This window comes from Rattus rattus, chromosome 3 (genome assembly GCF_011064425.1).
Source record: "Rattus rattus isolate New Zealand chromosome 3, Rrattus_CSIRO_v1, whole genome shotgun sequence".
Taxonomy (NCBI): Eukaryota; Metazoa; Chordata; class Mammalia; order Rodentia; family Muridae; genus Rattus; species Rattus rattus.
This window is the reverse complement of record NC_046156.1, coordinates 176,477,698-176,502,926: the sequence shown is the minus strand read 5'-3', so window position 1 is coordinate 176,502,926 and position 25,229 is coordinate 176,477,698. Positions and strand designations below refer to the sequence as shown.

The window sequence follows — 25,229 nt, the reverse complement described above, 5'->3', positions numbered from 1 at the left end:
ATCCTTTATTATATTTCTGCAATCAAAAGATGTAATTTCCTCCTTTTCTGATTGATGACCCCTTACAGAACTTTCTGGAATCAGTCAGGGTTGTTGTTACCTATAACTCCAGCTCTCGGGAGATTGGTCATGAGGATTAGATGCTCATGTACAGCATGGACTACACACTGAGATTCTGTCTTGAGAAGTAAAAATTATCCAAACAACAACAAACTCTTTCAAGACCCAGATCGCATGTCCCTTCTTCAGGGACAAAAATCTGTCACTCCTCTTTTTTTTTCTTTTTTCTTTTTTTCAGGGCTGGGGACTGAACCCAGGGCCTTGCGCTTTCTAGGCAAGCGCTCTACCACTGAGCTAAATCCCCAACCCCCGTCACTCCTCTTAATGTGATTCTTCATTGCCTCCCATACTCTCTGGAACAGTCACGTCGAGCATTTCCTTCCTCGCTAACTCCCAATCCTTCATTATATCTTTGCAATCCCACTGGATTACACTATGAGTGCTTATTCACCAGAGTCCGAGTCTGGCATCAGCACATCCTCAGGGATGAGCCCACACAGTCACTCAATGGGAACACGCAGCATTCGGATTACTACCGCTGTTCCTATTGCGTGGAAGAGGACAGTGATGGGCTTTCTGGACAGCACCAATTCCCATGGCAACTATGGCTTCTATCTACACACTGCATGTTAGTATGTTAACTGTTCTGCTTCTTAATGCTCTGGTTTTAACTTCACACTTACAAATCCCTGTCATCTCCCTGGAGAAACAGAGACTTTGCAAAGTTTCTAAATGCAAAAGACCATCAATCAGAGGTAAGGAATGGAAAACATATTTAAAAAAAAAAAAAACAAAAAATAATGGCTTCTGCTGTCACAGTACACTGAGCTTGTCAGACATGTCTTATCCGATTTAGAAATATATGGTGAGTGAATCAATGTACTTTTTTTTTCAATCAGAAGATACTGCTGAAGATGGCCTTGATTTTATAGCCATGAGTTAAATGAAAAGAAATCAATGTTTTCATGGAAGTTAACAGCAAAGAACGAAGCTACAGAAAAGGCTAGACATGACGAGTTTTAAATTAAAACATTAAAAACCACAATGACAATATACAAAATCATCGTGAATAGACTACCATATCCTTTTCCTAACGAAACAACATGTTCATTAAAAACAGCTATGCGTGCTCTCAGAGAGGGATATTTTCTAATCGCGCCATCACTGATACTGGAGAGCTGGATGTGACATAACTATTAATGTAACTCTTGGTGACTTGAAGAAATACCAAATTTCTTAAAATTTGTGTTTGCAGTTAGTGCAAACATTTGAAAATATCTGAAACATGTACTATCAACTCTCACCAGGCCAAATATCCCTCAGTCTGAAAGCATCCAAAAACTGAGTCTAACATATAATAAACCACCAGTCTTTAATTACTGAGTACCTACTATGTGTCCAATGGTAGATTGTGGCTCACTCAGCAATATAGTAGACACACACACACACACACACACACACACACACACACACACACACACGCACGCACAAACCCTATCTGGCAAAATAAAATAAATACCTAAAGAGCTTCACCCATTCAATCTCTTTGATGTTAAAAATGCACTTTCTCCTCTAGTGCTTCCAGATGGCTTTCTCTTTGTAGTGAAGCTACATGAGCACTATGGACATAAATGCTGAATTCTAGGCACAGATGATGCACATGAGAAAAACTCTGAGAGAAAGCGTGAGAGTCTTCATATCTGTGCTATAGGAGATAGAGGGGATGTCTGTATCCAGACAAAGAAGAAGGGTGGACCAAAGCCAACTCCACAATATCTGAAATTCTTAACTGCATTTCAGCCTTCTAGAACAGAATGTAAAAATGAGGGAGAAACTGGTTCGGAGGGCAACCATGATTTGTTCAGCTTGCTTAGTAGGAATAAGCAAAAGGACTGTTTTGAGACCAAAGATACAAAGATTGGTTAGGTTAACATCATGGGGTTTTGAATGCCAAGCTTGGAAGTCTAAAACTCAATCTGTATACAAGATGATTTCCAAGGTGCAGGTAAAATAATAAGTCTTCGAGATTAATTTGGTGATGAGGAGATGAGGCTAAGGGAGGACAAGTGAAAGGTGCTGCTGCTGCTGCTGCTGCTGCTGCTGCTGCTACTGCTACTGCTACTGCTGCTGCTACTGCTACTGCCTCTGCTACTACTGCTACTGCTGCTGTTGCTACTATTACTGCTGCTGCCACTGCTTCTGTTGCTGCTGCTGCTGCTGCTGCTGCTGCTGATGATGATGGTGATGATGATGATGGTGATGGTGATGGTGATGATGATGATGGTGGTGATGATGATGATGGTGGTGATGGTGATGATGATGATGGTGGTGATGGTGATGATGATGATGCCTCTTCTACAATGCAGATGGGTGAGTTGAAAACAGCAGTGAGCTTCTAGTTAGTGTGCCATCTTCAGTCACCCAGATTCTCTTAGCTGCTGTGGCGTTTTTTGCTATACAAAGTGCACTACTTGTGAAATCTCTTGTCATTGGCACTGAATAGTCTTTAGGTCTTCTGTTTCCATAGAAATAGTCAACTGTAATATGTACATATGTATGCATACATACAAACACACACACACACACACACACACACACACACAGGCATATGCACGTGCATTTCTACCTTGCAGTCACTTGGAATACTAAACAAGAACTGCCAATCACTACTTCACGAGTGAATTCCTTGGCTCCCTTAACGACTTTGTCAGTATAATAGAAAATGTCACTTGCATATACTTCTTAAGAGACAAGCATCTGTTTAAGAAGTTAAAATGTCTCAAATTTGGAATGTGTATATGTATGCAAAACAATTCATGTATATCTCCATGTATTCTTTTCAGAGCCCATCTTTAGATGAGCTCAGAATGTTGTATTTCTGCATCTCATATAAATTCTTGGACTCGAGATCTAAAGATAGGAATCAAACCCGAGTCATTCATTAAATAGCAAGTGGTTGTAAAGCAGAATTGATGCAATTTGTAAAGCAAAGGAAACCAAGACGTGCCCTCCCTTATGAGCTTGCAGAACTCTACTGAAAAGCTGAGGAAAACCACCAAGGAAGAGGTTAAAATTTAACTTAGCTTCATATCTCGCTTAAATCATGCGAAGTAAACCTTGCTCTTGACAGTTTCAGACTATGAATGACGAATAGCTCAACAAACTTGTTTCCAAGTTTGCCCACAAAGGTCTTTTTTTTTTAAGTTCAACATGCTATTTTCAGAAATGGTGTTATTAATATCCTTCCTTTTTGAAATTATGAATCTCAGAAAAAATGTATTTATTTGCTCTTTGGGCATGTGTGGGTATGTGATTAGAAGGTGGAGGACAACGTGTAGGAGTTGCTTCTCTCTTTCCACCATGTGATGTGCAGGAGTTGAATTTGGTTAGCCAGCTAGATGATCTGAAATCACAGATTTTTAAGAAGTCTATGACCATTGCTCTGTTGTGTTCTCTCCACTTGCAATTTATTATTTAAACGTGGCAGAGATTTGTCTTTAAAAATCTCATCTTGCTTTATCAATGGGTTAGAATGCTAAGTTTGGGGAAGTTATGATCATTTCCCTTTACAAAGACGATGGAGGTTTCATCAGGCTCTGTGGGTTATGTATTGACCCATAAAAAATAATTTTTTAATGTTAACTTAAACAGCGGTTTAAAAACCAGACATTTGTTAATGTGCAATAGAGGAACAGGGTCCCACAGGCAGATTAGGTGGACAATATTAGTTTATGGTCTCCCACTAGTTTATTGTCAAACTGTTGGGAGCGGGGCATGGGTATGGTGAACTTCACTTCCATGCTGACTGTGGTAATCTGAATGAAAACAGTTCCCTCTTCTTGTGTGTTTGCGTATTTGGTAAGCAGTTAGTGGAATTGTTTAGGAAGGATTATAAGGTATATGTCCTTGCTGGAAGAGGTATGTCATTGGGAGTAAGCTTTGAAGTTTCGAAAGAATTGCTCCATTTCTGATGAGCTCTGTCTGCCTCCTCCTTGCCTTAGAGATGTGAGCTCTCAGCTGTTACTCCAGTATGACGCCTGCATACTCTGCCCATGCCTGATTGTGCTGCCGTGTTCCCCACTGTGATGGTGATACTTCTGTAAGTTGCCTGCATCATAATGTTCCATGGCAATAGAAAAGTCAGTTAAACACTAACTTTCATGGTAGCTGTCAGAAGAGGCATCAGTGTCACACGAGCTACTAAATGACAGCCTTAGCCAGTTGGGTGCTGGAAATTCTTTAGTTCCTTTTCATGTAAGTGTCTACAGAGGACAGTCGAAACAACATCACTGGGTCTTCCCAATGTGATTTTCCAATAAGTAAGGAGACAGGTCAGCAAAATCAGAAGTCACAGTGCCTAGGAATGATTCAGTCTCCAAAGCTGTACATATCTACTTCCACTTTACTTCAGTCATTAGCAACATGTCATGTAAGTTCACACCCAACGGGAACAAAATTCAGCCACATGTCTTGAATGCAGGAATACAAAAGAATACTACCTAGGTGTCAGTGGCTAGAAACATGAGGGTTAGATGCATTTGGGATGAGAAAGATTTACACTTGAATCTTGACTCTATGGCATGTCATCTGTGGGTACTATAACAGCTTCTTAATTAGGTTTTTTCAGTTGTTTAATCATATAGATCATGGGGTATTAGTTGGGATTGTGCAATTTAAAATGAAAAGCGAGCTTGGTTTAGCTGGGATCCACAGGAAGCACTTCCTTAACGCTGACTACTTAGCAGTGTTTATTTAAGCAAATGATTTATACATATGCTAAGTCAAGACTTCATAGTCTTTTGCCTGGTAAATGCTTAAAGATAGTGTTTATAAAAGTAAATCTGAAGCTCAGAGATAGAAAGGGTAATGTGAATTTTTCCCTCTATAAATTGGGGAATTTCCTAGCTAGAAGCTGAAAGAAAAGTATCTTACACACACACACACACACACACACACACACACACACACACACACACACACACACGTACACACAAACACATAAACAAAAATATACAAATAGAGAAAATTTTCAGTCTAAGCATTGAGTGTTATTCTCTTTGTGTGTGTGTGTGTGTGTGTGTGTGTGTGTGTGTACATGTGAATATGGGTGTTCATGCCATGGCTTGCATGTGTCAGAGAACAGCTCTCTTGAGTTGCTTCTCTCCTTCTGTGCTGTTGAGCAGGGTCTCTCATTTCTGCCTCTTTAAATATATTGCATACTCCAGGCTAACTAGTTTGTGAGCTTCGGAGTGTTCTTCTGTCTTGGGCTGAACCTGCATCTTCTGGAAATGCAGCCAATGCTGTTAACTATTGAACTATCTCTCTAGTCACCACCGCCAGCTTTTTATGTTTGCTTTGTGATGTCTGTCTTACGTCTTATGTGGGTAAAGCCTTTACCCTCTGAGTCATCTTCCCAGGCATAACTTTTTTAAAAGAAGAAATTCTGTCTCTGCAACTTAAGTGATCTAAGAAGTGATGTGTGTAGGAAGGATCAGTGCACAGCCTTTTGCTGGCTGGAGGCACACAGGATCATCAGACTGGATCTGCCCTCTGTATATCACATGGTCTCTGAGGAGGCTTAATGAGGTACATTTTGCAAATATGCCTTTGTAGATTGTGCTCATAATTGCATATACAAAAGATCAAAGGTCATGGTTGAAAACTATGCCAATTTAATGTAGCCATTTAAGTAAAAATAACAATTTCATATATGTGTTTGGAAAGACAATGTTTTTTTCCTCTAATAATGTTTAATATTTTATATATTGAAGTAAATAAAGGATTGCCTCTTGTTCAATCTCTACTTATCCCTTCAGAGAAAATAATGCTCATTTACATGGTTTTCCGTGTTTATCTTAGAAATTAGATATCTTTCACAGTCAATAATTTGTGTTTTGCACAGATGTTATGTTATTAGATACTAACTCTGGACTTTCAGCAACTTGTAATCAAGACAAAAATAAACAAAAACCTTAAAGCTCATTCTTTTCTCAATTTAGAATTAGAGGTTAGAGGAATTTCAGTGTTGGTTAGCCCTAACAGGCATGCTGTTTGTCTTCCCAGGGTCAAAGCTGAAATCACTTTCAAGAACTCATATTTCTCAACTTCATGCCCCAAGTTCCAACCCAACAAGAGGGCAATTTCTAGCTGGAGCACTGGAAACCTAAGGATTACTCAGAGATTTCACTGAACAGTCTATATCCCTCATGGAACAGCTCAAAAAAAAATACCCAGTGACTATAGAAAGATTGAAAAAAAATGGTTAATTGTTTGAACTCAGACACACTACAAAGTAACGAAGTTCTTTGACTCTTAATGCAACCTCAATATCTTGCCCTGGACACACTTGCTTTCATGTCTGTTATGAATCTGTATCAGAACATTACTTACTAATAAATGGAGTATGGACAGCTTTCTAAAGAGCTTTACTGTCACTTTATGTGCAAATTGGTTGTTAAAAGTAACAAGTTTTACAAGCATAGGGTTAAAAATAATTTTCCAATTCAAGGCTACCTCTTAATTAAGTTTCTGATTGCAGCTTGATGATACATAATTTTAAAACACCGGATTTCTAGAACAAAATCACCAGGGTTAGTGTCTGGGCACATGTAGAAGAGTGGAAATAACTATAGTGTTAAAGAGTGGAATAAATAAAGATGTTTTGGCTTTAGCTGTTACTTACTGTTCATCACTGACAAGAAACGGACTTTTTTTTTTCATCTGTCAGAGATAACAAAAGCATCTCTCAGTTATGAGGAGTAAAGCAAGGGGCCTTTACTAGATGTCCAAAATGTATCTAACAGTATTTTATTAATTTTGTTTTTTAAATTTACCACAAATAAATAAATAAATAAATACAATAATATCAATGGTAAAGAGTAACAAGAAAATACAACAGAATCAACTTGAATCTTGACCTAGTTAGCAGAAGTTACTGTAGCTAGGATCTGAGAAGCAGGTTCTGACTAGACACTTGGAATGAGAGTCCAAATAGCCTTGTGGGTAGAAGAGATCTATATGCACTTTGTTACTTTGTTAAAATCCTTCCTCTATCAGAACTTGCCTTTTTTTTTTTTTTTTAGTAATTCAAGGTTGGCTTGACAAGTCTATAGTCTCTCTACCCAAAAAGTATTTTTAAAATAGGGGACTTTTTGGTTAAAAATGCATACCAAAGTATTCATAGCTAATGAAAAGAAGGGCTATAATATTAATGATTGCTAAGTAATCTAATCCGTTACGTGGAATGCAAAATACTACTCTCTTTACTTTGCATTTACATCTTCCCATAGCCAAAAGATGATCTGAAAAATATATGATCTTATAGAGGGCCTGAGTCTTTATCTTTAACAAGGCTATTTCACACTTACAAGGAGTCAGAATCCAATGTTTAAAAAACGAGCTTGAAAATTATTTTATCCATATAAATGCAAATCAGCTGCACCCAGAAGAAAGGATAGATGTGGTTTGAGCAAATGTCAGTAGTTATTTACTATACTCAAGGTTCGTTTTTCTCCCTTGAAATGGTTATTTCTTCACGTTCACTCACTAATATCTGTGTTATATTTATGTGTTCCTTTTACAATCATAGTAGAGTTCTGTATTTAATTTTCTTAGACAATCACTCTTCAATGCATAATGTTAAATTGTTCTTCTGAGGGGAAATTGTGTGCCTATTTGTTCATGTAGCACTGTTTCTTCAATGTCAAAATTAAAATTGTTATGTTTCTGTGTGTGGATTCCCCAGGCCCCTGTACTTCACACTGTATTGCCAGAGGCTATTCTTTACCTAAGAATGTCCTCACCATAACCATCACCATTCCACTGGTCAACTTTCAATCATTCCTCAACTTTCCAAAAGCATCCCCTTGTTTAGGGAGGATCTCCCAGCATAGGCGAGCAGACATCTCTCTGAGAAATACATGCATCAAGAATGATATTTAGTATTGATTTGAAAACCAAAGCTTCACAAGTCACCGATAATTATTTTTGTAATAGAGTAACAGCGTAGGCAGTGACAGAGATGTCACAAGGAGTTAATCTCTGATGAACAGTGCTTTTGGAAAGAGACAAATGTCAATAGTTCAGGACAAATGAGCACTTGAGGAACTCATTAAGGCCCTAATTTAGTTGTCCTGTATAAAGAGGAAGAGTTAAACACATGCACGCATGCACGCATGCACGCATGCAAACACAGACAGACGCACGCACGCACACACGCACGCACGCACACACGCACGCACGCACGCACGCACACACGCACGCACACACACATGCACGCACGCATGCACACACGCACGCACGCACGCACACACGCAAACACAGACAGACGCACGCATGCACACACATGCACACACACACGCACGCACAGACACACACACACACACACGCACACACGCACGCATGCACACACGCACACACACACGCACACATGCACACACACGCACACACGCACACACAGACACACACACACGCACACACACACACACGCACGCATGCACACACACGCACAGACAGACACACACACACACGCACACATGCACACACGCACACATGTACGTACACTCACACATGCACGCACACACACACATGCACACACAAATGCACAGACAGACACACACACGCACGCATGCACGCACACACACAGACACACACTCATGCACGCACACACACACAGACATAAGCACGCACGTATGCACTCACACACATCAAGTGTGTATTTTGCAGTGAAGACTCTACGTCTTCAGTCTTCAGCACTCTCAACAAGATACTGCAGAAGTCAGCTCTCTGCTGAGTCCAATATGTATCAGGCACCATCTCCACTCATTTAAATTACAGAAGCCTTGTGAAGTAGGGACTGTTACCACCATTTCTGCAGAGAAATCTAAGGGACTTTTAACCTGCTCAGATTCCTAAAGAAAGCCAATAAAAACAGTCAGAGATGGATCCAAATAAACAATCCAGTCCTCTGTGATTTCAACGTCTACCCTACGTCTCATGTAGAATACCAAACTACCTTCAGGCTTTCCTAATAGCTGACATTTCACAGGCATCTGCCAACTGAAATTTGTGGGAAATCTGTGTGTGGTCCCAACAGAAAGAACTGTCGGTCAAGTATATCAGGTGTCTTGGTTCAGGATCTATCCACTTGGATAGTTAACCCAACTAACTGTCACTCTTCCATATGAATGGCATAAATAGACATATTTGTTGTAGCCAGAATATGTCCCCTAAGGGTTGATGTGTTGAAATTGAATCCTTATGAGGTAGTGAAAGGGTAGAGAGTTGATCCAAGTATGATGTTTACAGACGAGGCCTTTGGGAGGTTATTATACTTAGATAAGATCACTGGGGTGGAACTCCTATGACCAAATAGTTATGACTTTGCAAGAGGAGAGGAAAAGACCAGGCAAGACATGTATTCGTGTTCCCTGACCCTTGTTATGTTTTACCTTGCACTGACTACAAACTGTTAGCAGAATGAAAATCTTCATATGTGGCCTGGCAGCCATAGCTCTTCAGAACTGTTAGCTAAAATAACCCTATTTTATACATTATTGATCCAGCAAATAATATTATGTTGTTAACAATAGAAACCACACTAAGGGAAAAATATTCCATTTACATAATTTATGTTAATAGGAGATACCAAACTATAACAGAGCCTAGCAGAAAGATAGAATTCAGTAATAAATCTGTCACTCTCCCATGGTAGAGACTCCTATTTTCATCTCTCATAAAGATGGTCTCACACAAATTCAGAAACCCTGATTTAAAAACATATAACTCTTTTAAGTTCTCATAGTAAATATATTTCCAAACGCCCTCTACATTACGAGGCATAGAAGCAGAGCTTAGAGTAATAGGTTTATGACCTTAAAGTTGAGAAAGCCTCAAGGCTGTATTAGATGAAGTGTTAGGATGTCCATGGGATAGGGAAATGGAAGGGGAGGAGCCCACCTCAGACTCCTCCTTCATAAAGCTTGTTTAGTAGGACATCCTTAAAGTTTACTATTAGCTCCATTAATAGGCCTCTTAGAATAGTAGCATGAGAAGAATTGTTGAAATTATTACTACTTGAAATATATAACAGCTGAGAAACAGAAGTATGCCGAAATACCATGCAGTAGTTACTCCTCCAACAAGCCCTGGGCTCAACATGGCCTCCTGAATAGCGAACTCAAGTGATGAGCATATACTCACAACCTCTGTAGGCACAGCAAGAGGTCCGTAATTGACAAATCCACAGTAAACCCCACCTGACGATCTGCTACAAATAACCCTAGGGAGTTTTGGGTAGACTTTCTGGTCCTCAGTTTCCAACTTCCTGGCACAAAATATTTTAAATTCTTTGTACATAAAAGAAGAAATTATTATATCCAAGACTTGTCTGGGAGCTACTTTGGTAATTGAGCTGTCTCTTTAAATCCTTCAGCTTCGATAAATCTCCCTACTTAAAAAAAACTATATGATTTGAAGTTTATTGCTTTTCATTCAACTGTTATCAGTTGTTCCGTAATATTACCATTATATATTATTAACATTGCATTCCTTAACTGAATGCTGAGTCGCAATTACTGCTTTTATAGTCCCAATGTCTATCACATTTCAAAGGACATATTCGTGGCTCAGTAAATATGTGCTCTGTCTTTTATATTTTACATAGATACCAAAAATACCACTGGTTTGACCCAACTGGTACCCTTTGGGGGGGGAACTTATTTGCTCAGCATTGTTTCTGCAATTATTTTAAAAGTAACTTTTCATATGATATAATTCTCATAAAAATACTCAACTCCACACAACCAAACTTAAAACTTCATGGTTATGATGGGGTGTATGAAGGTCCAGTCTAGTTATACCTAAGGGGCTAGAGAGGTGTTTCAGCAATTAAGAGCACGTGCACTATTCCAAAGGACTGAACAAATCCATGGAGGCCATAACTGGATGTGATTCTAGTTGAGAGGTCAGTCCCTCTTAGGATCTCTGTGATCATCAAGTACCCATGTGGTGTACAGTCTTACATGCAGGCAAGACACCCATATACATAAAAATAATTTTTAATAAAATATAATATTAATGTCTCCATACTGCTTGAACTTGTAGATGTTTTGAAGTTCTGTGGGAAGGATTCTCTTTGGGATGCTTGTCATCAAGTGCTGTCATTGAACTAAGGAACTCAAACAAAAATTCATAATGTACTTAGATTCCAGGTATTATCATTATCTACATTTCTTGGCCCCAGACTATCTCTGGAGTCTCCTGTTATCTCGATTGCTCAGTATGTCTTCCTACTACTAAGGCAAAGCCATCAATGGAATATTTATTTAGCGTCTGTGAAAAGTCAGATATCACTTGTGCAGTATCTTTCAGAAAGATAAGATACAACAGTTTTAATGTGAGAGATATCATTTCTCTTCATTCTCTGGCTTCTTGTTTTAATATCTTTTATTTGCTCAATATAAACATGGTATATATTTTCAGCTATCATGACCTTCTTCAAGGAGTCTGGTACTTTTCTCTATCCTTATGGGATGATAACTTTGAATATATATAATATTTACAATTCATCATTCTTCTATCCTTTACCAGGCAATTTTTCCCTTTGTTTTGCCAAATTGACATTTTTCCAGGCTAAAAAGCACATAGTTTGAAGGTCCCTGGAAAGGCAACTGATAGGACAAATCCTGAGTCATCACACTGCCCAAGACCAAAGTTGACTTTCTGACAGTTAGAAAGGAAAATTGAAGTTTGAGCTTATCAGCCATCATCCAAGTCCAGATGGGCTTACAGCATCAGATATCACAAGAGCTATAAGCAAGCGAGGGACCTGCTTATGACTCCGTTCTGCATAGCTGCATTCTGCTTTCCCTTACAGTGACAACACCAGGAAGGAAAGTGGACACGATTCTTAATACACTAACTACATTTTCAAAGCAAAATGATAAAGAGTTGTTTGACAAATGAATTGTTATGTCTCTCATACGTTACAGGAACTAAAAAAATGTCTCTTTTAAGATTTTTTTTAATGAAAATCTTTTACATGTTTTGCTTTATTTTCTAAACTAGTGAAGAAACAATCAAGTGGTTATTGTATCAAATATGTATATTGAGCATAGTAAGTTTTTCCTTGCTGGAAGGTTCATAAAAATGCACCTTCAGTTTGTGGACAATTCTGAGCAGGTGTCAAGGAGATTGATAATTTGTTAAGAAGCCCAAGACCTCAAACCAATCATAGCAGGCAGGTACTTACTGTATGAGCCACAGATGCTAAGGATCCTATGCAGAAATAGAAGGTAGACCTTGCTATATTCTCAGGGGAGGAAAGTAAGTTCCAGAGGAGCTCATCAGCATTTGAGTGGTAAATTCCCAGTCAATGAGCCCTAAAGGGTTTGCTTTTCTAACCCCACCCTTTTTCACACATAAGCTAGCTTTCCCATCTCACAGCAAGGTTGCTTAGACCTTAGAACTCATGAGTAGCAGAACACTCATCTAATTCCCAGCTAGACATACTGCAGGATATGGGGACCTAATTGCCTACGGATGTTAGAGTATAGCTTCTAATGGAGACCGAGCACTTTAGTGTTGCCTGTGACATTAGCGAGCCATTTACCTCCTGAGTGAAAAGCGGGTTGTTGATTTAGTCATGTCCTCTACCTGCGTCTCAAACCCCGTTGCCAAAGGAAGCATTTCTGTCCAGTGTACTTTCACCTCATTTGGGGCCAGATGGCACACTCTATGGGACTCGGGCAGAACAAGCCTTCAATAAATGTTTGATTGCCATTAGTGACTCACGATCATGAAAGCAGACACAATAAGGTCCACGAAAGGAATACATCCTAGTCAGAACCTATCTGCAACACACAGCTGCAACTCGCTGATCTTCAGAAAATCCTAATCTTGTCATTTTCTTGGTGGTACTCCTTCATAGGGAGGAAAAGTTAAGGAGCTATCTACATAGCATATAAAATTATATTTATTTCTCTTATTAACTTTGTACGAATTAATAGCAAGTGCGGGCTTGAGAAACCCATGAGACGGTTACAAGATTGACTATAGATTCATAGTAATCTAAAAAGAACATATTGTTGTCTCTCTCATAGGGTTGAAATTAGTTAATGGTAACGAGACGGCTGATTAAACACCGTAGATGTTAAAGTGTCTTTATAGATATAGAATGTATAAAACCAAGAATTCCTAATCTGTGTTTTGGGCAAAATATATTAGTTAGGGGCAGAGAGAATGGGGAACTTGAGGCAAATTGTTCATAACAGAGAAGGGTAAGGTTCGATGGTGGTAAGAAAGACTCCTAGGACAGATAACAAAAATTTAAGGGAAAGAGCACAGGGCTTCCAAATATAGAAAGGTTTCTAAACAACAGGAAGGAAAATTAGATTCAATCGAAGAGTAGGAGAATAGGGAATTTTTAAAAGTTGATTTGGTGCGAGGTTGAATTTTCTCCAAAGAAAGTTCTAGAATTGATTGGCCAGGGAGAAAGTGAGGCTGCAATTCACTATTTCTAGGAGGCGACAGACTAGATATTGAAGTGGAGAGTCACACACTACCGAACGTTACCTTTGAAGTAGTTATCGAGCTAAGCAGCTCTATTATTGGGTATAAGATTGTCACTATAGCTGTTCCAGGTGGGGAAAGCATCACTTTCTAACAAGGGCATTCTGCCCTGCTTACACATCTGGCTGAGGGGTTGACTTCAGTCTTATCAAACTCAAATTCTCACCAACTCTAAGTTAAGTGCTCGTAGCATTCAAATCATGACTACATCAGGGTAGCTTTCCCCCCCTCCCCTCCCTCTTCATGCCGGGGTTTGACCCTAGTGCCTTACACTTACTATGTGCTCATTCTCTGCTACACCCGGCCTTCTTTTATAAAGAAAATTGTGTTTGTATAGCCACACACACCAAGGAGCAGAAGTATTTCCGTTATTGACATATTTAAAGATTCAGTCTTGAAGAGCAAGCACACATCACTTCTTGGTCTTTTTGGCTGAGACTGAGTTTAAAGCAACCAGACCTCCAAAATTATGTCATTTGCTGGTGGAAAGAGCTAAGAAGCTTAATCCTCTGGCTAGTAGATTTTTACAAGTAGAGACCACGCTTTGTTGTAAGTTAAACAATCTGGTGTCCCATATTCCCTCATATCACTCAGATTTATCTGTACATTAACAATGCTTAGCAGCAGATAGCCAAAAAGGCTGGCCAAGTTGGAACAACTTCAAGATTTGTTTCCACACTGGGGTGTTTCGTGCACTTGGCAGAAGCAGGCTGCAACTGTAGCTTCATTTATTACGCTGTGCTATAAACATTATGTCCTGAGCTAACAAGACACTCCACATGACGGTCCCATAGGTTACCAAGCACTGTAAACATCTGTTAAGACGGGCGCCAGAGACAGCATAGTCAAGGCCTGTGGTGTCCATTGGAAAGTGGTTTATGAGGTGCAGTCTACTGTTTAAAAATGAATAATCAAAAACACAGCCGCAAACCCTGGCTAAAACAAATATTTGCCAGGCAAAGTTAGGCTCACTTTGAAACACTATGCGGTAATGCCCTCACGTCGCCATTGTAGTCACAGACTCGTTTCACACCTTGCTCATTGAGCCTTGGTCTTCCACAATATTCAGGAGACCATAACTGTAATCTCACTGTGATCTATTTACTCCCAAAAGAAAAAGAAGGGACATTTGAGTATTGATTGACTGATTTCTTTTCCCTCTAGATCAATGTGAAGACAAAATTTATAAGGACAGAAGAAGGCAATGAAGAACTCATAGGGCTTTGCAATCCACAGATGACAATTGCCCCGAGTTTGTTGGCAAGCAGGCAGCCTTCTAGTCCATCCAGAGGTCTATCTGGAGGGGAAATGAGTGTCTGGAGCCCTCTTGGCATCGAATCTCAGAGCAGAGCTTTGCTGTTCTCAAAGGAGAGAGAATTTTCCAGCTACAGCATATACATACATACTTGCATACATGCATAAGTACACAATACATATATGTGTGCACAGCATATATATGTATGTTACATACATATATAATACACATGTATATTATGTATGTTTACTATATACACATTCAATGCCAATGCATACATACCTATATAATATATACATTAATATACATATATAATATATCATCTTTGTTTTCTGTTATTTTACTTCATTTCCATGTAACATTTTAATCTGTGAAAATATTTCAGTAGCTGCCCCCTCAGGAATAACAGAACACCTCCTGTAATCCACGTAGGAAGCAGGTAGAGTACTCGTTGCTACCGCACACCCAATTTCTGTAGGAAGAGGTAAGCGCTGTCTCAGCCACATCCGGGGAGTTGAGGAGTAAACACTCCTGACTGAGACCTCTATTCCCTTGGACAGGAACAGCAGCACCCTGAGAGACACACAGATCCACAGTGAATCTGCTCTGGTCTCTCAAATTCTGTAACCACACATGCACGCATCTCCTCGATGTGCAAATGCCCTCCCATTCAGCTTTCCTGAGAGCTCCAGAAACCACCATTTCCAGTCCTCAGACCTTCCAGGGCAGGGAAGTTAGGTGTTTTTAAGTCCAGGAAATTTATTCCTATTCCGGGAGCAGCTGTGTCTCCCCAACTCTCTCACTTCCCATTACCTTTCCCTGTCTGGCCAAGATCTCATGAAGATACAAACAGCAGGCAGCATCTCTATGGTTTCTTTCTCTCTCTCAACACCCTGTTTCAAGAGACCAACACACCTCCCAGTGCGCTCCCACACACGCATGCAAACACACACAGCACATATATACTGCACACCCCTTCAGCACAAACACCAGAGCTACACCACGGAACCCTGCAGCCTGGTCTCAGCCGACTTACTCCCCGGTGCTATATATAAAGTGCTTGCCCAGAAATAGATTTCCCCACGCACCCACAAATGGATAGTCCTATCCTACACCCTCTGCTTGCTGCCAGCTCTCTCTCTTTCTCTCCTGACAGGCTTCTACCGGACTCACCCGCTCAGCGCTCAAGACTCTGCAGTTCCATCAGAACTTTGAGCCTGGTTGATTTCATAATCACGAGTGTGTCCAGAGCTGGGGACAGTTTGGCTTGCCACAATTTCCACCCACCCCAGTTCATGGAGACTGGTGGCGGTGACTCTACTGACGCCAGCTCCTCGCGGCTGCAGCCTGCACAGAGGTGCACAGGCAGCGCGCTGCAGGGGTCCTGTGCTCACAGCCCACCTTCCGGAGTCCCTGGGATCCTTACACCCGGGAACTCGCTTCAGACAGCAGCCTGTACAGTCCTTGGTCCAGGTTGGCAGGCAGAGGATGGCAAACACACTCGCGAAACTTTTAAGACTAACAAAACTGCCTTAGGAAGAAACCTCTCCTTGCATCTCACAACCTGGTTGGAGCAGGCTCCAGGTTGGGACTGTTAGCCTGCTGCCCCCAATTCCTTGTCGCCCCCATTAACTTTCAGCTTCACACAGCACCAAGAGCAACTTACACACACACACACACACACACACACACACACACACACACACACACACACACACACGCACTCACGCACTCTTTTCCAGGACATGGATCAGGTTACACCAACCCATCAGCAGAAAACAACTTTTGAGAAGGGAATACAACCCACCCTAAACTCATCAAAAAATAAAATATTATCGGGGTAAATACATAAAAGTGATTCCCCCCCTCATTTTCATAAGCAATTGGCATGCCCGAGTCTACTCCCAGGTCTCCTGGCACCAAGTGAGGGAAATAAGCGCTGGACTCCCGAAGTCCCCCTCCTGTACCTCGGAGCTTCGCCTTGGGAGACAGAGCGCGGGTTCGCGTCCGCTTGGGGGCTGCTGGAGCCGAGGCCTCAGGCCCGCGTGGCCCCAGCCCGGGGTCCCCGCGGCTGCCGGGGCTCAGCAACAGCCGTCGCCGCCACCGCCGCTGTAACAGCCGCTTCTGCCAGTGCCGCCGCTCCCTAGACCGCCTCCTCTTCCCATGGCTGCGCCCTGCTTGGCAGCTCGTGGGCTGTCAGGCTTGGGGAGGAGGAAGGGGGCGGGGTGAAACGGGAAGGGAGGAGGGGAGGGGAGGGGAGAGGAAGGGAGGGGAGGGGTGGGAAAAGGCGGCTGGCGATCAGGACGGCCAGGGACCCGCCGCCACCGCGGGGATCCAGGCTGTCCAGGAGAAGGGCAGCGGGAGCTGAGGGCGGCCGGCTCCGGGGCCGCTGCGAGGAGGCTGAGTGCCGCCCCCGCTACTCAGTCCGCGGGGCTGGGATGAAGCTTTCTGGCAAGGAGTTGTGAGTTGGTGCGTGTCACTCTCCACTGGGCGGCGGGGCTCCTCCTAGAGGAAAATATTGGTAGTTGCGGGAGACCTCCCTCCTCTCCACCCACCGGGTTCCCCCAAAGAAGTATCTAGAAGTCCTCAACTTCTGTACATTCAAAGAGAGCAGTGCACCTCCTGCAGGTATGGGAAGAAGTCACCTTGGAAAGTGTGATGAGTCTACTAGATTTTACCGGTCTAGTTGGTTTTCAAGCTCCTGCTCACTGGGATTCAGCATAAAGGACATTCCCAATCCGAGAGGTTAAAAAAAAATGAAGACAAAGCAGGTGATTTACCAAGAATGCATTCCTGTTTGAAGAGAGCTATGCTAATACGGGACATTGGTCTGCAGGGAGGGCAGGAATAGGACCCAGCCTGAGGTTCGTCCTTGTTTGTGACCCAGGGAAAGGCACCGTTTGTCCATCAGACACAGGCTCTTGGTACTTCATTCCATTTTGTTGAAAAAAAATTAACCAAGACGGGAGTTGTCAAAGCACTTCCCAAAGTCAGAGTGCTGTGTAAGTATTGTCGTGAAGCACCACTGCCAACAACCACTTGCTTCTCCAGGCACAGAGTACAAAGGTACAAAAGTCCAGCCCCGGGCCGTCGAGCTGTCTCATCTGGAGGAACAACGGGTCACGTGGTCTTTTTACTATTTGCTTTGTACTGACAGCTAGTTGTAAGTTCACTTATCTATAACCTTCCGAACAGCTTCCCTCAGCTTTAAAAAGGACCCCATCCCCTCTTTTCACTTGCTTCAGACCCAGAGTCACAGTTAAATGTTTAAGCACTGCAAAAGAATAAACTAACAGTTCCACACTAAGGTGGTGGGCGGGGTGAAAACTGTAGAAAGAGGACCCCAATCTTTAGGACTTCCGTTTTCAAAGTAACCGTGCAATTGGAAACTTTCTTAGCATTCTTTCTCGTGAGCCCAGCTGTGTCTTATGGTTCTAGAATACAGAAAGGGGGAAGAGATTCTGGAGATGATTATGTATCACGTCTGTGCCAGTTAGGTGTAGAGGGTGGGATGGTTAGTGGCCTTGAAGCAGTCCTGTTTCACAGGCAGGCTTTCTCTGAGACACTCTCCCTCAATCCCTTGATTTTCATGCTCGGATGAAGCAGTAGAGGTGCTTACTGACTGGAACTTTTAAAGGGAGAGTTGCCCAGATAGAGAAACCTGAGAAAGGAAACCATGAGGTCAGGCAAAACTCCTGCTGGGTGGTCTGTGCTTGCCAAACTGGCTGAAAGGGCAGTACTGACAGGCGTGGAGACCAGGCAGTCCTCGCATGCTGGCTCCACTCTGTCCGAGGTGACCTTCCACCAGTGCACCTTGGATTCTGACAGAATCATCCCATCTCCTTGCGTCCCCTTTGGGCTCCCTCCTCTTCAACTTCCCCTCCTTCCGAGCCCAAAGAACCTTGATCTAGGCTCCTAGTTTAGTTCCTTGATCTAGAACCTAGTCTAGGCGAGAGACTCATGGGAGATGTTCTGATCATGCTCCAAGCTGATTTCAGGGTCATGCTTAAACAAAAGCTTGTCCTTATGTTGCTCTGGCTTCAACTACAGCCTCCATTCCGTTAGACGTGGAAACAGACTTCTCTAGACAGAAATGCGATCACGCATAGACAGCGTATGAAAAGATACGCTGGCTTGTGTGTGTAATAAAGAAATAGGTTGCGATGTAACTTGGCAGGGTCTAGTATGGCCCAGGAGACAAATCTCTGGGCATTTTGTGAGAGAAATCCTAGTTTGGGCTGAGTAAGGTGGACAGCACCATTGTAAGGCTGAGAGCTGGGACTGAAAAACAAACAAACAAACAAACAAACAAAAAGAGAAGCTCAACAATGGCGTTTTTCTCTCTCTGCTTCCTGACTGTGGACACATCTGTTCAGCTGCTCTGCCTTCTGCAGCCTGTCCTCCCCACCATGATGAACAGATCCTCTTCAACTCCAAATCAAAATAAATGAGAGATGGAGAGATGTTTCAGTGACTAAGGTACCTACTGTGCAAGCCCTAGGACCTGGGTCCCCAGCACCCGAAAACAATAGTGAAGAGAGCTTGGTGGCTTCCAGGTGCACAGTCAGCACCCGGGAGGCAAAGACAGGCAGCAACCTGGAGCTCACTGGCCAGTCATGGTAATTAGAGACTCCTAGATCCCTTTGGGAGGCACTGTCTCAAAATAACTGAGAAGATGGAGAGAGGACATCTGGGCAAAGACATCTGAGGTCGACCTCTGGCCTTCACAAACATGAGCATGCATGTGCGCATGCACCCCAGCCCCTGTGAACATGCACACATGACCATATAATGTGTGTGTGTGTGTATATATATATATATATGTATATATGTGTGTATATTAAGTAAAATATAAAAGAAAAAATATAAACCTAGTTTCTATAAATCACTTCTTGTCATAACTAATATAAGACAAAACTTGTAACTTATATGAAGCACACCCTTTATTAACTCCAGAAATATTTCTTGGTCTCGTGGATGACCATAAGTAAGTCTATAGTAGTAAGTGCTTCATATGTTTTCCATTTAGGAAGGGGAAATGTATCAGACACTGAGGTGACCCCTTTGTGATGAGTATACTTTGCTCATCAAGTAATGGAAGTGAAATTGCATTTAACTCATGCGCTCTATTCTGCCTGGAACACTCTGCTTTGTCCACCCATAGTAATCCTTCCCGCTCTTCAAGTCCAGTTCAATTGTTTATTTTCTCTCTGAAGCTCTTCCTGGATCATCTCAAATCTGGAATCATTTCATTTTCCCTGTATCTAAGCCTTTATATTTATACTTGTTATATGTTGCAATTTTGCTGATTTTTCATTAACTCTTAGGAAAATAATGAGTTCTTACTATCTGTACTTGAAATGTCGAGAACGGTGCTAGCAAATAGTAAGGTATTTCATAAATGTTTAATCAAAGCCAAACAAAAGACTTATCTATAGATACATAGAGATCTTGAACTCATATCCCCAAACTTCATCTCTCCACAGATCTCCTAGCTAGCAAGAAGCCATTTTAGATTCCTGATAGATGTCTCAACTCAAATTACATTCAAGTCAGAACTCTGATTCCTTCTCCAACCAAAGCTGTTGCAGTCTCCTTCTCAATAGACAGCAACTACTTCTCCCCAGTTACTGATACTACAAAGCTTTGTGGGTCATCCTTGCCTCTTCTTTGTCTCTGGAATTCCACCCTTAGCACCTGTGTTCTTGGTGGAAAGGTCAAGAAGCAATTATCTTGAAACATTAGAATCTTACCTCTATTGGTGCAATGCTTCATAAACTCAGCTGGTCTCCCTATTCCAACAACTCTCACTCTTCTCATTACCAACAGTCTTTGATCCAATGCCCAGTCTAAACTAAGTCAGGAGTGGAATTCTTTTTAAACACCAAGCCGGATGGTTCCTTTGCTACCTGAGTCCTGATTTGAACTAATATACAAATATAAATGGCACATAAGGGCTGTGTACCCCTGCTTTCCACCTCATTTGCTCTAGGCACACTGGACTCCCTGATCTTTCCTAAACAGACCAAGCACACTCGTGACTTATAGACAGTTCTTGCTATTCCTTCAGCTGTAAACACCCTTCCCTGAATGTCTGCATGCTCCCTTATCTTTGCTCAAAGAGTACCTTGTCGTTGAGTCCTATCTTGACCAACGTATTTTACTGTGTAGCAGGATACCCCCTGACATCCCACTCCTCATCCTTACCACAGATAGCTCAACCAGAAATATAATTCATACTTCAAAAGAGTGGAAGCCATTAGACATCAGACTAGGCATATTCACATTTATGTAACTAGGTCTGGTTTTTAATCTCTCCCGTTTCACAGCTGCACATGATACATTTTCTAAATCTTACAGCTATCAGAGACTAGGGTTTGACTTTGGCTGTTCTGTTGTTCTGTAAAGTACCACTGCCATTTATCAAAACAAAAGAAACTAAAATTCCCAAAGCAGCCCTTGTAGTTAAAGAAAAGGTGAGCATTGCTTAGGAACATTAGAGCTTTTGTGACTCATCTGTAGCCTTGGTAAGCAGTTGATTGATCTCACAGTGACTCAATTCCATAGGGAATGGGAGAACTGCTATCTAAGATCATGTACGTTATTACACTGAGGTCTGCGATGCTTTATTTTATGTGTCAAATTTGTGTGGCACTTTGAATAGGAATGCCTCCCTCGCCCCCCCCGCCCCCTCTAGACTCATGTGTTTGAATGCTATTAGGAGGTGTGTCCTTGCTGGAGGAGATATTGCCTTGTTGGGGGAGGCGAGGTCTTGTAGAAGTAGGTGTGGCCTTGCTAGAGGAGGCGTGGCCTTGTTGGAGGAGGTGTAGCTCAAGTACAGCATAGTCTCCTTCTGCTACTGCAGATCAAGATGTAGAACCCTCAGCTCCTTCTCCAGCTACATGTTTCCCTGCATACCACCATGCTTCCCACCATGACAGTAATGGACTGAACCTCTGAACCTGTAAGCCAGCCTCAATTACACGTTTTCCTTCATAACAGTTGCCATGGTTATGATGTCTCTTTACAGTAATAGAATGCCTAACTAAGGCAATTGGCTTGGCAACTGTACCCAGATACTTGTTTAAATGTTTTTCTAGATATTTCTGTGAAGAGACTTTAAAGTTATGATTAGTATTTAGGATAATAAACTTAGTAAAGCAGATTACTACCTAAAACGTGGAATGTGCATGGGCCTCATTGATCAGTTGAAGGCCTAACTATAAAATGATCGACGTCTAATAGCACCGCCTGTTTCCTAGTTCTTCAGAACATTGAGGAGGTATCAAAGCCAGGTTTATTCTTCAAATGTCCATTTAATGCAGAATTTTAAAACCTAGACAATGTAGTAAGAAAAAAATTAAATTTCTAATATTTGCCCCATAGTGCATACTGTATGCGGATGGCCTACACTGTCACTGGTGGACCAGGAGACACTTATGGGAATGTCTTGAACCTGGAAGATAGCAGACTATATCTGGCAGACTCATGGGAAGATTAAAAGATAGATTTCAAAGGAGGCTCATGAATGGATTTTCCTCTTGAAGTCATTCTAGCATTTAAGCATGGAGATTTTATTTAAATGTGGAACAATGCTATCATCTCTATCTGTTCAAATGAAAAAGCCTATTAAAAGAAATAACTCATAGACAATGATTTAGCTTCTGTTTGGGTAATTACACCAATGAGTAACTCACTAACTTCTTCAGTGGGAAGCTTGTCCTATTTTGTGACTGTGCTATTTATTAAAAGTACTTTAGCCAACATCTGCCATTTTATTATTTATGTGTGGTTTTGTCTCTAAGAGCCTACAGGACAAATATTAGAAATTTAATTTTTTTCTCATGACACATTGCCACTTGCCACTTGTGTGTGTCTTCTTCAAGCCAAATACGCAGGCTGTTCCACTCCTTATTCGAATCAGTAGCCTGCTCCCCTTTCCTACTGCTCCCTCCATTTACTCTGAAACTGCTGTTTCTTATGTCAAATTCAGTCCTGTGTGTGTCACTACAGGATAGAAGGGGACAATAAGCTTCCATCTAAATGTCAGGGAATTATGGGAAGGATAGAAGTCCTAGAGTCTGAAAGACACAGAAGTACCCACAGTCTAACAATGGCACCAGCCACTCAGCCTACACTTCGAAGGTCTCTCTGGAATACAGAGGTTTCTCCTCTTTCTTTCTTTCCCCATTTCAACCCGTTGCTTCTTCTCACATACCCTCTTCATTCTCAAGAGGAGTGAGGAAATAAGAGCATGAGAGAATGTCAACTAGAAAGAAATCTGACCGGGAATGAAAAGCTTCTTGTAGCAACTTCTTGCCACAGAAAGTAGATATAATGAGCTGTTTCCAACAACTAAATACATTCTCAACTTGCTAACCAGACTTGTTTCAGGCAGTACAGCTGTCCAAGAAGAACGCTGAACTGTTTGAGCAGTGAAGGGACAAGCCTGCCTTGTAGGGAAGCCTGGAAAGTCAACCAAGCTGTTAGCTCTGACTGTCAAAAGTTCCTAGCTAGAACAGTGAGTGTTTGAAGGAGACAGAGGATTAACCATGCAACACCACTTCTTCAAGGCCAGTGGCCTTGTGCACTTCCTGAATCAGATGTAAGGCAGAGACATCTTACTCTATAAAACTGTGGTTTCTTATAAAAGAAATCTTTATTTCGTTGTGTCTATGGGTGCTTTGCTGGTATGTATGTCTGTACACCAGATGCCTGTAGCAAATTCAGAGGCCTCAAGAGGATACCAGATCTTCTGGGACTGGACTTAGGGAAGGTTTTGAGACACCATGTTGGTTCTGGGCATGGAACTTACATTCTCTGCAAGGTCAACCAGTGTTCTTAATTGCTGGGCTGCCTCCCTGGTATCAAATTGTTATATCTTTATCACAGACTTTAAAAATTAGATAAATGAGATATCCATTTCTAAAGACAAGAAGACTATAGAACTTAAATGTGCTTAATAAAACTTACCATTTATTTTTCCAAGACTACAATGCATTAAACACATTTATCTAAACTATACTTATTATTTCTTTTACAGAAGATCTGTGACAAAGATGAAATTATCCTCCTTTAACCAACAGGAAGTCATGAAGAGACAACAAAAACAAACACAGCAACAACAACAACAACAACAACAACAAAAACCAGACTGATGACATAAAGAGAAAAAATTTAGAGTCCAGATGGGGACTCAGCTTTTTTGTATCACCTTTATTTTGGGGACTCTTCTTTCAGTCTCTCAAGGTCTTAGCATCTAGTATTGTGTCCACCTCATTTCAAGCCACCAGCCCACCAGCCTCTATGTGTGGCAAGAACTAAAATTGTCCTCTAATTCCTAGGCACCAAAGTAACTAACAGTAGTGACCAGGGGGGACAGGAGAGATTCCTCTATTTTGCCTTTAGTAGTACAGGTCTTTTGCAGGCAACCCACACAGGTACAGACAGAAACTCATTACCATAGTCTCCATATCTGTTAAGTTTGAGCTAGTGAGTTGTGGAGAATGTGTTTCATCATCTTGCTTTGAGAAATTAACATTCGTAATGATATAGAGAGATAGGTTTGGATTTAGACATCTCAGCAGTTATGGACTTCTTCTGGTGGTTGGTTTGATGCTCGCTACTCAAATTCATTGCTTCCCTTGTGACTTCTGCCTCCATGTTACAATGGTGCTCCTCTACACGTACCTGGACATCAACTCACATGGCCTAAAGAAGCTCTTCTCCAATCCTAAGACTTTAGGATATTCAAACTGTAAGCTCCAGCCCAAAACACCCAGAGTGCGGTCTAGAGAAGGAAGCACACTTGTGTATGGGCACTTCCCATTCACCCAAGCATTTCTTGTCCCTGGAATAAAGAGATGGTTGGAAGAAAACCAGCTCAGCGCCTCTTTGGCATCACCATAAGGAAAGTATTTTTGTTTGGTCCCATGTGTCTTTCTTTAGTGGTGACAAAGTTAAAGTGAGACTTTTATCTAAGAGCATGTGGCAAAATGTTCCATGCAGTTTTTAAATTGGAGATCTCAGGGTAGAACTCAGTGAATATTAAGAACATCAGAAAATCTCCCCAGCCCAGGAACCATCCTGTAAATAGAGGGATAAAAACGGTAAGGGCTGGGGTTGAGGTGGAAGAGAAGAGTGATTGAGTGTCCTGTGTACATGACAGGACACTGCACTCGTGAACACAGCAGGGCTGGCTGCCTACCTGAGACACACGCACACAGATGAACTCAGGCAACATCCAACTTGGAGTGGGGAGGAGCTAAGTAGCCTCCACGCCTAGGTAAAGAGCTGCTGAGAACTGACAGCTGCTGGGAGAGGGCAGTCAGTTTTCCTTAAGGGT

The 25,229-nt window shown here is 41.7% G+C and overlaps 1 protein-coding gene across 1 annotated transcript in view; it reads right to left on the bottom strand.

Moving 5' to 3' along the window:
- The window catches only part of Ghr (growth hormone receptor), a 230,531-nt gene extending 213,201 nt beyond the window's left edge, over positions 1 to 17,330 (bottom strand). Inside the window, exon 1 of the mRNA XM_032898830.1 lies at positions 16,852 to 17,330. The gene's annotated coding sequence lies outside the window, so the exon portion shown is untranslated. The remainder of the gene's footprint in view (positions 1 to 16,851) is intronic.
- Between the last annotated feature and the right edge of the window lie 7,899 nt (positions 17,331 to 25,229).